A 13368-nucleotide genomic window follows, 5' to 3' on the forward strand; every position below is an offset into this window, starting at 1 on the left:
TCTCGCCCTCAAACTGCAGCGGAAGGCCCTCCCTGATCGCGGTCCGTTGCAGTAGCACATGGCAGCCACAATGAGGGAGGCCCACCATCATACACCCCCACGAGGATGCGTCGGTGCGAGGTTCATCGAGCCAGCGCGCGCGCCGCTTCGAGAAAGTCCTGACCCGCTGTTCCCGGGTGGACATTGCGGCGCGCATCTTGAGGGCAAGCCACCTTCAGCCCCGTCATCGTCAACCACTGTGACGGCTGCCACATGTGGGCGGCCACCACACAGGACAGTGCTGCCTATCAACGTGGATTCGGACATTTCCTGCCGGAGTTTACCATCGCATCTGCCCGGATACTTTGTCAATGCCGTCGTTCAGCGATTTCCCGCCGTAGGGCAATATGTAAGGGTGGAGGGATGTGGGAATCCTCGGGTCCCATAACCGCCGCACGGGCAGCGAACGTCGCGTCAAGCGCATGCGTGCCAGGGAGAGTTGGGAGAGGCGAAACTTTCCTTCCGCGGGCGGCGCGCGGGAATCGCAAGCGCTATCAGCGCCCCGGGTGGGTCACCCGAGATCCCGCTGATATCGCCCGGGTCTCTTTGGTCTCCAGCAAGCGGCGACGGCGGAAGTCTCCGCCGCCGCTCCCGTATTCCCGCACGTGGTTAGTCAACCGCGTTCTTGCCGCGGCAAACGCCGCGGCCTCCCCCCCCCCCCCCCCCCCCGTATTCCCCAGTTGGTAAGTCGGAAGCCCTTCTTTACCTAGAGTATTATTCTCTTCGAGGGAACCTCAGCGATGTCAACTATAGCTAGCTGGCCTGCTCGAAGTGTTAGTTGCAGTGGTAATAAATGCTGTCCGAGTGTACACGTGGTTGTCGTCTATTGCTTCCTCGAGCTTGTACCGGATCGCAGTTGATGCGCAGGCATGCGCCAACCGCGGGGCTCGGTGTGTCGAGGCAGAGGGCCGTTGGCATCCCCCCAATATCCCGACAACCTTACCGACACCGAACACTTGCTTGGTGAAGAAACCCACAAGCCATATCTCCTGTGACCGCTGCGGAAGATACGGAACTACCTCGAGGATAAAACCAAGTTGTTACCCTCCTATCCAATGACATTGACCATGGTGACGTCTTGGTGTTCCCTTCTTCCTGTTGCCTTACTTAAGGCATAGCATTTAAATCAGGAGTTGTTCGATTCCACTATGGATCTGCACTGGTCACTACCACGAACGAAACACTAGAAAAAATCCTACTTCCGCAAGGCATAACCGTTGCATGCATCGCCGATCTGGAGCCTGTATGCATCTTGCCACTTACACCAGTCTCTTCTGGGGACCCATCTCCTGGTGATTCTTCTTCGGCTGCCGCCCTTACAGCAGTCATCAGCACCGACTTGAAACCCGTGCAGACGCAACTGCTGCTGGCTTTGTTGGAAAAGCATGGTAATTCTTTCGACAACTATTCGTCAACCTTGGGCCAAACAACCGTTGCAGAGCATCGCATTTTGACAGATAACACATCTATCGTGCGGCGCCGCCCGTACTGTGTGTCTCTAGCTGAGCAGAAAATCATCAAAGACAATGTCGCCGACATGCTGGAACGCACGGTAATTCGCCCCTCAGCTAGTTCTTGGTCGTCTCCTGTTGTCTTCGTCCGCGAAAAAAGATGGCTCCGTGCGCTTTTGCGTCGTTTACCGGGTGCTCAATAAGATAACTTGTAAAAAAGATTACCCTATGCCGCGCATTGACGACGCCCTTGATTCCCTCCAAGACGCGGTATACTTTTCCAGCCTGGATCTGCGTTCTGGCTAATATGTGATCATTATCATCGCGTATGTGCTGCGCTGGTTCACTGACAAGCTCCCCGCGGACGAGACTTTACAATTGCTAGTAGGTACAGCGGAGACTTCCGCTTAACACGCGTTGTCATGGCAATCGTGGAGCTCCCACGTGCCTAGGGACATATCGCTTAGGGACTTTTGAGACACTGGTCTCCGCTGAGCGTGGCTCTCTTATCTCCGGGACCGGGCGCAGCGACTACGCCGAGCGTATCTCCTACGTGCGAGCGAATCGTTTAGGGCGCATTGAATGTCTGGCGGTGTCTGGCCCACGCCGGCCGCGCTTTATTCTTGTAGCGTTTGTTCTAGTGGCGGAAATCCATGCAGTAGTGGTTGTGTGGCATGACGGCTTTTGATCTTGGTGAACTGTGGTGGTGTTAACAAGCGGATACTGCTCGCGTGTGTACCCCAGTGCTGGCGGAAGCCGTAGTGCCGGGCGCCGACACGAAGCGGCGGTCATTGCGGTGTTGCGGAGCGCAGCGTAGCATCACCCCAAATAAAAAATACTGCTCTATTCAGGTAGACTGCTCCCTCCCTGATAGCGAGATTATATTTGGATCATCAAAACAGTGATGCGTTTATTTAGGAATATCATCGTTTCTCTCTCGCACCCTGTAAATCCGCTGTTTACACCACCACAATTCACCGAGATCAAAAGCCGTCATGCCACACCACCACTACTGCAAGGATTTCCGCCACTAAAACAAACACTACAATAATAAAGCGCGGCTGGCATGGCCCAGACACCCCCGACATTCAACGCGCCCTAAACGATTCGCTCCCTATGCACATAGGAGCTGCGCTCGGCAAGGTCGCTGCGCGCGGTCCCGGAGATAAAGAGAGCCACGCTCAGTAACTAGCAGCCGCTGCGCCAGACTAGTGCCTCAAAAGTCCCTAAGCGATTATGTCTCTAAGCACCTAGGAGCTCCACGATTGCCATGACAACACGTGTTAAGCGGAAGTCACGTGACCCGCAGTGCCACGCCCCGCTGTATCTACTAGCAATTGGAAAGTCGCCTCCCGGACCAATAAACGTCGTCCCAACCGAGACGATGTATTTTTCACGCTCGAAAAGACACTTCGGCACGAACATTGCGAACTCGGGCTGGGTTTCGTGATAACGCCTATGCACGTTGAGTAGAGCCATAGCCACCTATATTTTTCATGCCTGCCGAGTGGCGAGCGGAGAAAGGTGCTCTGCCCGTACCTTCTAGTTCATGCGCTCGCCACCACGCCGCGCTGCCACCCCATACCCAGTCCCAGAGCAGACGACGCGACTACGCTGTTGCGCGCGTGCTTGTGGAGAGAAACTTGCGCTCGTATTAGAGATGGAGCTGTGAAATAAATGCGCAGGGTGCACTGGTGTTTGTTCATGATGTACAGGGGTGATGGGAAGAAACGCAAACAATGCGGCGTGATGTTTTCATCCTGCTGTGATCCTGGTGGGAATAAAAAGATGCTAGAATAGTTTTATTCTAGTGGCTACTGGTTATCATGCAGGGCTACAACCACGCGAAAAGAAATGCGAAATATCAGAGAATGTAGGTGCCGCACTGTTCGCGTTTCTTTCCATCCCCACAGTACATTGAAAGCAAGAAACACGAGACATATTGTTACAAGCACGGGGAAAGGGGTTTATTTAGGCGTGCTAGAGCAGGAACAGCAGGCTACGAACAGCAGGAATGGCCGCTGCACAGTCGTCGTCCTTCTCTTCTTTTCTCCTTTTGACCCGCGCGTCCCTTTTAAGCACTTGGACGCAACATACCTCTCCTCGCAGACAAAGCCCACTGGGCGAGTCAACTGGCTTGTCGTGGCGTGCATGATTTCAACCTGGTGACATGCGCGACTTGTGTCCGAGCAGAGCGTCGACCAGTGTTCGTGAGGCGCGCGAGAGTGTAGTTCACGTCGCTGATCTTCTCGATGACAACATACGGTCCCTCGTAGTTTGCCAGCAGCTTTTGGCACAAGCCGCGCTTCCAAACGAGATCACCAGGGTGATATGTAACAGGCCGATGTCGTGCATCGTAGCGTGCTTTGGAGTTTTCTTGCGATGCCAAAGTCCGAAGACGCGCAAGTCGCCGAGCCTCTTCAGCGAGGCATAGCGTATCCGCGACCGCAGGATTGTCGTGGTGGTAAAAAGGGAGGACAGTGTCGAGCGTATACCGGGGCGGGCGAGCGTATAGAAGGAAGAAGGGGCTGTAACCGGTTGTCTCATGTTTGGCGGTGTTGTATGCGTAAGTAATAAATGGTAGAACTTCATCCCAATTCTTATGATCGGACGCAACATACATGGAAAGCATATTCGTGATCGTTCGATTAGTGCGCTCAGTGAGGTCGTTCGTTTGCGGATGATACGGCGTCAAGTGCCTGAGGTGCGAGTCACATAAATGTAGAAGCTCTTCCACGATGTCCGCTGTGAATTGACGTCCCCGGTCGCTTATAATAACACAAGGCGGTCCATGTCGCAGAACAATAACGTGAAGTAAGAAGAGCGATACTTCGGTGGCAGTGGCTGATGGTATAGCCGCCGTCTCGCAGTAGCGCGTTAAATAGTCGGCGCAGACAATTATCCAGCGGTTCCCCTTGGATGACTGAGGAAAAGGTCCTAACAGGTCAATTCCAACTTGCTGAAAGGGCAAGCTTGGAGGCGGCACAGGTTGAAGGAGACCAGATGGGGCAGTGGTTGGACGTTTCCGACGTTGGCACTGTATGCAGCTGGCGACATACAACTCAACCGAATGTCGCATCCGGGGCCAGTAAAAACGTTCTTGAATGCGATAAAGGGTGCGCACAGTGCCTAGGTGACCGGAGGTAGGGTCATCGTGCATAGCCCGAAGGATTGCTGGCCGGAGACGCTCCGGCACCACTAGAAGGAAGCGTAACCCCGTGCTTGAGTAGTTCCTTTTGTACAGGAGCCCGTTACGTACACACTAGCTGCTTGTTGCAGTAGAACGGGCTGAAGTGAAGAGTGGCTCCAATTTGGTGTCTGTCCGTTGCTCTGCTTTGAAGGCATCGATATCAGGAAAAGCGGGTGTCACAGAGGCAACGAGATGATCAAAATTGTCTGCGTCGCAGTCCGTCGTGGTAAGCGGCATACGGGAAAGGCAGTCTGCGTCAGCATGTTTTCGGCCACTCTTGTAGGACATAGTGAAGTTATATTCCTGCAACCTCAAAGCCCAATGCGCAAGGCGACCACAAGGGTCGCGAAGGTTCACGAGCCAGCACAGGGAATGGTGGTCTGTGACGAGTAGGAATGGGCGTCCGTACAAGTAAGAGCGAAATCGCTGAACAGCAAAGATTACAGCGAGGCATTCTTGCTCTGTCACTGTGTAATTGCGTTCAGGTTTGCTTAATGAGCGGCTTGCATAAGCAATCACGTGCTGACGGTCATCATAGCGTTGGACCAAGACGGCACCCAGACCAACGCCACTAGCATCTGTGTGGATTTCTGTCGGCGCAGTTGGGTTGAAGTGGCGAAGGATAGGTTGGGAGGTCAGCAGGAACTTCAACTGACGAAATGCAGAATCGCACTCGGGTGTCCACTCAAACCGTGCATCTTTATGTAGCAGATTTGTCAGAGGATAGGCGACGTCAGCAAAACCAGGAATAAATCGGCGAAAGTAAGAGCAAAGGCCCAGAAAACTACGAAGTTGCTTCACTGACTGCGGTGCACTGAATGCCTCAACAGCTGCCGTCTTGAGGGGATCAGGCCGGATACCGTCTTTGTCAACAAGATGGCCCAGCACATGGGTTTGACGGTTACCAAAGTTGCATTTCTTGGAGTTCAGAACCAGACCAGCGTTCTTGATGCAGTCAAGGACAATATCCAGGCGGGTATTGTGCTCATTGAATGTGCGCCCGAATATAACAACGTCGTCAAGATAGCACATACAGATGTTCCACTTTAACCCACGCAGAATGGTGTCCATGAACCTTTCAAAGGTTGCTGGAGCGTTGCACAACCCAAATGGCATCACATTGAATTCGAATAATCCATCTGGAGTTATGAAGGCTGTTTTCTCCTTGTCTGCCGGGTGCATCGGGATTTGCCGATATCCTGAGCGTAGGTCCACTGAATAAAAATAAGAGGCCGAATGAAGGCAATCAATTGCATCATCAATCGGGGGCAGCGGATAGACATCCTTCTTAGTCACGGCGTTTAATCTTCGATAATCGACGCAAAATCTCCAGTTACCGTCTTTCTTTCTGACGAGTATGACCGGAGCTGCCCAAGGACTCGAGGACTCTTGTATGATCCCATTTTTCATCATGTCACTCACTTGTTCTCCGATTATCTTGCGCTCGTTAGGCGAGACGCGATAAGGCTTTTGCCTGATCGGGCGCGCAGATCCCGTATCGATAGTATGGCGTGTTCGAGACTCGGGAATCGAGAACGCTTTGTCCGGCTGCGCAAAGTCAAACACTGACAGATGCTTAGAAAGTGTATCCACCAAGGTATGGCGCTCCCTTGTGCTGAGCGACTTGTTTATCATAGACAGAAGCTTTTTGTCCGAGACGTGGCGAAGGTCAGCAGGTTCACACGGTGGGTCTGTTAGTACGGCTATGGACGAAGACGTGTATTTAGTAAAGTAGGCAAGTTTCAAGCCGTTTGGAAGCGGGACGGGTTCTGCCGAGCAGTTGGTCGTCCACAAGCCAGCACGCCCGTTGCCGATGGATACCACACAATGAGGGACAAAAACGTTCTTCTTCACACAATTTAGATGCATTGGCTCTACGGAGGCATCGAAACTGTCTGGAACATCACCGCGACATACAACCGGCACGCACACAGAGGTAGACGCAGGCACAACAGTATCTGCGGATACACAAAGTTCACCTTGACAGCAAGTCTCCTCTAAGAGCCCGGACGAAACATGGCCATCGACGAAAACTTCCCCCGTGCGACAATCGACGGTCGCACCACACTGTCGCAAAAAGTCGATGCCCAAAATCACTTCGTGCGTCCATTGAGGAATAACTACAAATTCCGTCGCGAAAACTCCACCAGCCAAGGATACTTCAGCAGTGCACACACAAACAGGATGCAACGACTCGCCGCTCACTCCACAAAACGTTGCAGCCTGGTCCCACCGAAATACAACTTTGCGCCCCAACCGACCTTTAAACCTGAGACTCATTACGGATACAGTTGCTCCGGTATCCACTAAAGCCATTAAAGAAACACCATCAACAAGTACATGCACTTTGTTCTTAATCATAGCAACTGCAGGGGGTATTTCTGTCGATAGCACGTGTCGAGCGACCTCACCCCATCGGCCGCGCTAGCTAGTTTTCTGGTTGCGAAGACGAGGTGGAGCGGCGCACTGGCGATGGAGATTGACGTAAACGAGGTGCACGAGAGGAAGGTGGTGGCGTCAAGCTCCTGTCAGATGCCGGCGAGCGGCTCCGAAAGCTTCTCGGCCAGTAATCGTTGCCAGGAGGAGCGCCAGCTGACCAAGAGGTGGTGTACGGCCGTTGAGTTGCCCTCACAGGAAGTGTGGTCCTGATTGAAAACCTGGATCGATCATTCCACGTTGTTGGGCGACGATTGCAAAACCTCGCTATGTGGCCCGCGACACCGCATTGGAAACAACCGGCAGAGGCCGCAAATTTCGATGTTCCTCCATGTAGTCACGCATGTTGCTGTCGATTGCATAGCCAGCAGGTGGGTCACATTCATCATGGCTATATATAGGCTGCCGGGAGACCTGCGTGCGGCGAGGGCGTTGGTCGTAGTCATGATCGTGATAGCTCATGGTCCCTCTCGTTTGTGGGGTATGTGGTGTAGACCTATACTCAATGGTCGCTGCGTGAGCCGTCGGTTGCCAAGCGGTCGAAACGGCCGTGTTGCTCATCTCGTGTGGTGAGTACGCACCAGTGATGCCGGGTGTGCGACGGTAAATCTCTTCGCGATGGAGCAACTATTCGCGAACAATCTGCCGTATTGTTGATGGAAGTCAACACACGAGCTCGGCTCTACACTTGCCACCGTTGTGACATTAGCCAGACGACCAAACTTCGGTATTATTCGTCGCATCTTCAGCGTCTCAAAGGTCCTGCAGTGGCGAATGACGTCAGACACGGTATCCAAGCTTTCTTTGCCGATCAGAAAATTGTAGACGTCTTCGGCTACTCCTCTCAACAAATGTCCAACTTTGTCATCTTCAGACTTTTGAGAGTTGACTATCTTACACAGTTTTAACACTTCTTCAATATAAGTTGTACAGGTTTCGCCGGGAACCTGAGCTCTTTGCGAAAGCGTCTGTTCAGCGCGTTTCTTTTTTGCACTAGAGTCTCCAAAACACGCTCGGAATTCCTCGACGAAAAGCTCCCATGAAGTGAGCGTATCTTCGTGATTCTCATACCAGACGAGCGCTGTGTCGGTAAGGGAAAACACAACATTGGACAACTGTGCGGTCGAGTTCCAACCATTAGACCAGCTCACCCTTCGGTAGTTCGTGAGCCACTCGTCGACATCATCTCCAGCTTTTCCTCCGAAAGTCAGTGGCACCCGATAGTATTGACACGGAACGCCAGGGGCTGCCCTTGAAACTGCGTCAGAGCCGTCGGGAATCTGGCAGGCGTATTTAGGCATGTCGGGTGAGGGTGGTGGAAGTCCGGCAAGTCGACGGCTTCGGCGAAGTTGTAGCAGCGTAGGCTCCGTGGTTACGAGGTGTACCCAGCACCGTCCACCAATTTGTTACAAGCACGGGGAAAAGGGGTTTATTTAGGCGTGCTAGAGCAGGAACAGCAGGCTACGAACAGCAGGAATGGCCGCTGCACAGTCGTCGTCCTTCTCTTCTTTTCTCCTTTTGACCCGCACGTCCCTTTTAAGAACTTGGACGCAACAATATTGTGAAAACTGGACCTTTCACTTAGGCCCCCAGCTGTGAGATAAAGCTCACAGTTTCAGGGTCTTTCGTGACAGTGGCTTTATTGCGAACACTTTGGCGACGTCTTTTTTGTCTGTCGCTTTCAGAGTGAAATTGGTTAATATTGGTGAAATTCGTAAGCAACAATTTAGCAAATTCTCTTGGTGCCCTGGCTTCGAACACATCAAAGCTTTGTGCTCGCGGAGGATTTCGGCAGCATTGTTCACAGCCTCCTTTAGAGGGTGATGCATACGCCTTCTTCTTGCTAGAAGAACTTCGACGAACTTCTGTAGTGCGTAGAGAACATCTAGAAGTTGTGCGGACGGGTAAAGAAGTCCACCGCGGTCTTGGTGTTTAATGAGCGATTCCGATGGTGTCGAGGCGTTTGGCTTTGTTAAGAGCGCAAAGCACGACTCACATTCGAAGTTTTCTCGTACGGCTCTTGCGAGGTAGCCACCAAACATAGCCAATGCGGCCACATCTGGAGTGGGAAGTAGAGGCTTATCTTGGTTTAGTCGCTCTATGAGCTCTCTGCGTGCATCGCTGGTTTGCTCCCTTGTGTTTTCTGTTGCGGCAGCGTTGACAAGCAATCACTCTCTTCTGCTACCATTATGTTGCTTGTACTCAACGTCGATGCGATACCGGTCTTGAGGGTTTTCTCAATGCCTGTGAGCACGGCGCGGACGTCCGTTTGTCATTTGATCCTGCTGATTTCCTCAGCCAGCCAAAGAACGACTCGATTGGGTCCGATGACATTTTCCTCGTCAAAACGAAGTGAAAAGACATCTCTTCAAGAAGATATCTAATGCACTCAACATTCGAACGAGTTGTGATCACAAGACCCTCATAAGTCTATTGGTTAGGAAGTTCTTTGCCAGTCACTGCCTTTTGAGATCGGCCAGGTAGTCGAGGAAGCTTGTCTCTAGCCAGATTAGCCATTCATCGCCTGCAGATTCAAACTGCTTGCAGTCTGCATTCTTCTGATGTATGTGCTGGGTACAATTACTCACGTCCATGAGCACGAACCAGCGGTGCACGGTGTCCATAAATTGCACCGTCGGTCCGACACCCGCGAAGCTTGCGTCGCACGTGTGGCCCGCCTGCTCTTGCAAGAGCTTCATTGCAGCTGTCACGGGAGGAGAAAAAACTTGCACTGCTCTCTGCACGTTCATTTTTTCCATATTCGTAGGGAATACGTGCTTTCTCGTCAAGGCTGCCTTGCTGCATTCTGTAGAGGCTCTTCAAGTGGTTCACTGATATTTCGCCGCCTTTTCCGATGTCACGGGACAAAAACTGTGATCGCAAGTTTTTGATCAGGTGGCACTGATCGAATGCAAGAAAGAGCTTTTGATTCGGTTTTCCAGGGTGGTCAATGCAATGCTTGCGGCTTCCGTTGCACAGAAGTTGCATAGCCAAGACATTGATCTTGTGGGTGTCTGTGACAATGCGCACGACGAAAAATCCTATTTCTTCAACTTCCCTCAGAATGTGTCTCATGAGCATGTGCAGCTCACGGCCAGTGCAGTTTCTCGCGAAAAAGTATGCCACGGGTATTTTGAACGAAACTGAAAGGCCGTTAAGGACGAAACACAAGAGTGAGTTGGCCAACACAGGCTCATTTGTTGTTTCTTTGGGGAAGTTCACACCTTAGTCCACTTCGCCGATGAAGGCATCTCTTTGCTTGTGATACAGTAGCCGTTGTTTGACGTGCAGTTCCTGTTTGTACTTGTCGACGGTGTTCTTGAGTCGCTCAATTCGCGTGTTCAAGTCTCGCTTCTTACGTCTCCACTTTCGTTTGTCCATTGCCGAAACCGAGAATAATGACGACACCTGCACGGTCTTAGTGATGCAGCGCTCTCTTGCACCGTTTTCCAGAGGTAGCGGCAGTTCGGTTGCGGAGCAATCCATCGGTGATAACTCTTGAGAGGCGACGTCGACGGATGGCAAGTCATTGAGAGGAAGCGAAGGAGACTCCAGTTGGCTCTCAACTGCTCTTCGTTTCGGCTGTGGTGTGTTACTGGCGCAGCTGCCTCACGTTTTCTCACAGATGCGTCGCTTGTCTCTCTATTTTTCGGAGGCTGCAGGTAGGCAGGATACTCTTCGAAAATGCTGGGAACAGCGTCTTTCCTGAGTTTGCGAATTTAGCAGCCCTCCTTGAAGTCGGAGGAATCGAAGTGTCGGCTGCATACAGTCGAGTAACACGACGTCGTATTCGGTGTCCAATCGTCCAGAGAAATGACCTTTAGCCATTTCGCTCGCAGTTCCAGATCGCTTGGTATCTCGTGGAACGATATGCCCGGCGTTCGTTGTTTGCTCGATGACTTGCAGCGTGGTATGCAGCAGTGCGGCATCTTGTTGGGCGCAGGGCACCCCAACTGATTCCACACTGCAGATAGAAAACCAAATTGGTATGTCGAAAGTAATGCAGCATAAAATGCACCGTAAATCACGGTTTTTATAGTAGTAAATAATATAGGTTGTGACGGCGCTAGCAGCTCGCATGTGGTTCCGTAAAATCGAGTAAACAAACGGTCGCTTCATTCAGTGACACTGAACCTTAACGCTCAGAACGCTGTTTCAACAATAACGTTCATGTAATTAATTTATTGTACAATGCTCAAGGAATTAAAAGCGATGATTTAGGGCTATGTATTAAACGTACTTCCACTTCCAGCGTCCTGAATTTGTGCTACGATGGCGTAGTGCTGCCTCTTACACTTACATCAGAGCCCACGTTAACATTATCGGTCAGATTTGCAGCGATATGACGTTCTTATCACATGGAATTGCACATACCATTTGTTGTTTTTGAATGTTTACAAGTCGCGTTTTATTCCGCGAGCACTGCACACACTGATTGCGAGTTATTTCATGCTTCCCTGATAGTTCAAACAAAAAAAAACATAATTAAAACCGTTGCTTCCGCAAGACACACAAGCTTACCTGCGGCCATCACGACGGACACGGGACATTTGCTTGTAGAGCCACTTTGGTAGGTACTTCGAGGAGCCTGAACACGTTGCAGCGTAGCGAACTATGCTTGGTACGCTCCGCAGCATGTACAGGCAAGTATGGGGTGCGAGCGCCTCTTGCGGAGAAGGTAGGCGTAAATCGAGGAGGCAGGGGGAGGGCAGCGGACGTAAAGCCCCTATATATAGGAAGTAGCGACACTCTCCTCCTCCGCCTTCCCTCCTCCTGGTTTCTCCTCTCTTCGCGCTCCTTTTTCGACCGTTGCGCCGCCTACATCGCTTGAAATACGTGCACTTGTTTATCTTTCGCCGCTGATCAGATTCGACGATCGCCGACTGTGTTCGCCGCTATCGTTGTGCTCCTCGCAGTCGGTAGACGCTTCTCGGGCGAAAATGGCGATGGAGCGTGATCGTAAACAAACGCAGCCAGCGCCCGGCGGCGCGACGGTCCACGTGATGCCATTCCAATCCAATCCAATCCAATGGCTACCGCATGTGTGTTTTTGCGCCTCCGTCTCCTTTTACTTTTTCTCGCGCTTTTACAGCTCCGCCACCAAAGCTTTAGTCATCTCCGACCTCGTGAGTGCTCCCGGCGTCTTGCTACAGATTTACGGAGCCCCGTTTCCGAGAGAGACCGGCGCTCAGCCGAGTGGTCGCTTAGCTGCTGCTAGGCCTACTCCCCCGCTGCCCCATGGCTACCTCCTCGCCCCATTGGCTTTTCCACATCGGCGCAACTCTCCCACAACTGCAGTCACCCGCATTGCCCAACACCACTACCTCGCCATATTCCTCCTCCTCGCCGGTGACGTTTCTCCCAACCCGGGCCCGCCACAACCCACCTGTGCATCCTGCACTAAACGAGTGCGAGACGATCAAGCTGCGCTATGTTGCGATTCCTGTGACGGCTGGTTTCATCGTCGCTGCGTGCACCTAACTATGGCTCAGTATCGCAAACTGGGTTCCTGCAATGACCCTTGGCTGTGCCTCGTTTGCTCCTTGCCTCAGTTCTGCGACTCCCACTTCACTGATCCGCAGCTGCAGCTCCCACACTCACCGAGTCATTGTACTACATCCCCCCCAAGCACGACTCCAGGACCCCCGGGAAGACCCCGCATGGCACTGGAACTGTGGTACACAAACTGTCGGAGCGTGAAAAACAAACTAGTTGATCTGCAGTCCACAATAGCTGCCCTTCCAGCCAACACAGTTATCCTGCTCACTGAGACGTGGTTGGACCCTGGAGTGCTCGACGGTGAGCTCATGGATATCTCTTCCCACACTATCTTCCGTAGGGATCGCCGTGGTCGAGGCGGGGGTGTCCTCGTTGCTACCCCTGTAGGGATTTCCGCGCACCGTAGGCACGACCTTGAGCACGACGACCTTGAGGCAATCTTCTTGGAGCTTCACCTTCCCCGAGGGACTCTTCTTGTTGGATGTGTCTACTGCCCGCCCAAGCTCCGAGATCGCTCCTACAGGCTGCTTGATGCTGCTCTGTCCACAGAAGCTACTAAGCCGTACATTGATGTAGTGCTCATCGGCGACTTCAACGCTCACATTGACTGGTGGCAGCACGACGAGCCTCTCTCCAGTGATGCAGCCGATGACACACTCCTTGATACCGTCACTACCGCTGACCTACATCAAGTCTGTCAGCATCCTTCTTACTCATCGCAAGGTCGGGCCACCTTCCTTGACCTCGTCTTTG

Source organism: Dermacentor silvarum, unplaced genomic scaffold (genome assembly GCF_013339745.2).
Source record: "Dermacentor silvarum isolate Dsil-2018 unplaced genomic scaffold, BIME_Dsil_1.4 Seq438, whole genome shotgun sequence".
NCBI lineage: Eukaryota > Metazoa > Arthropoda > Arachnida > Ixodida > Ixodidae > Dermacentor > Dermacentor silvarum.